Source organism: Myotis brandtii, unplaced genomic scaffold (genome assembly GCF_000412655.1).
Source record: "Myotis brandtii unplaced genomic scaffold, ASM41265v1 scaffold334, whole genome shotgun sequence".
Taxonomy (NCBI): domain Eukaryota; kingdom Metazoa; phylum Chordata; class Mammalia; order Chiroptera; family Vespertilionidae; genus Myotis; species Myotis brandtii.
Window position 1 is genome coordinate 905,889 of NW_005362885.1, and position 1,732 is coordinate 907,620.

A 1,732-nucleotide genomic window follows, 5' to 3' on the forward strand; every position below is an offset into this window, starting at 1 on the left:
CGTGCGGCTGGCCACGCGAGCCTCACGCCGGGCAGCCCTAGGCCAGCCCTGCCTCCTCCAAAGTCCTGGGCCCAGAGCAGGTGCATAAAGGACGTTGGCACTTTGCACCCCTGCATCTGACGCTTCCCGTGGGCGGAGGGGCTCTCTGCAGCCCCCATGTTCTCACTTGTCTCGCCTCTTTCTCTGGACTCAGAGGACACCTTGACCCAGCTCTGTCTGCTGCCGGGGGAGGCCCCTGCAGCTCTGCCCCCCACTCGCCAGCTTGCCGCCCGGGCAAGGCCCTCTGATGGGTCCCAGGTCCCTCCGCTCACTCCCCAGGGCCCACACTGCCTTCTGTGTCCCCGTTCCTGGAGCCCTGGGCCTCTCCCCAACTTGGGTCCTGGATCAGGCCAAGGCCAGCCCGTTGGTCACTATGCAAAGGCTGCCCAGGAGGCTCCATGGGTGGCCAGGTGGGCACTGACCGGGCCCCCCCAAGACCCTCACCTGCAGGCTGTGACCCCTAAAGAGCAGAATTAACTCCTTCCTCTCTTCCTGCTTGAGCTCTGCCCCACCCACTGCCTGTCAGTGCCTCTCGCCTGGGCCTCAGGCTGCTGGGACCGCCCACTCCAGATCACTCAGTAATAAACTGCCGCTTGCACCGCTGCTGCCGTCCATGGCTCACCGGCCTCACTCCGCTGTCTCAGCCGGGGAGGGGGGTCTCTGGGTCCCCGGCCTTCGCGGAGGGGCGGCTGAGGAGGGTGGGACCAGAGCCCCACAAGGACGCCTTAAGCAGAACCCGGGGGCTTGATGGGGGGCTTCTCTGATGAAAACTGACTCCTGGCACCCAGCTCCCATCCCCTCTGCTCCTCTCTGGCCTGGACTGTGGCTCCTGGTAGGAGTGAGGGTGGATGCCACCTGGCGAGGATGGTCTGGACCTGCTCTTGTCCCCTGGGCAAGCCCTGGCCCTGAAGGTGGCCCCGTTCGCAGTCTTCCTGTCCCCCAGCCCACAGAGTGTCTGTGGCTCCAGGCGTGTGGAGGTGCAGTCCGAGGGGTCAGCTCACCCCGGAAGGTGACGGGGAGGCCCTCGCGTGTTGTAGCTCCAGGTGGAATTGCCAGTTTTATTACAAAGCAGCCCAGCCTCACCGAGGGCCTCGGCCTGGCCCTGCCGCGAGCTGAGGTGTGGGAAGACATGTTGACACAGGCAAACATATAATTCAAACACAGACACGCTCCCAGGTGGAGGCACCCCTACATGTACATTTACATGAAGGCATACACATGCATGCATGCACACACGCATGTATGGGTGTGCACACACAGACACACACACACACACAGGCGCTCAGTCAAGGGTGGAACATAGGAATCAGAGTGGTGGGGACACTCCTCCTCCCGGCCCTGGGCTCCTTGAGAACCGCGAGGCCTCCATGGGGCAGGTGGCTGTGCCAGTGAGAGGCCCTGATGTGCTGGGCGCCCTCGTGCCTGCCTGCCAGCCAGCCCTTGGGCTCCATGCTGCTGCTTCCTGGGCCCGAGGCTTTGCTTGGCCGCCAGGGGGCCCCTGTGGTGCTGGGCAGGCCCCCCTGGGAGGCCGGGAGGGTCCACTGAGCCACAGCCCCCAGGATCAGACTCAGGTCCGGCTGGTTCAGGTGTCAGGAGTCTTGGGGGACCCACACTTGACCTAACTCTTCCGCTGAGACTCCGGCCAGCGCCCCGGGAGGCGTCGCCGACTGGGCCCCTGGGTGTGTGGCGTCAT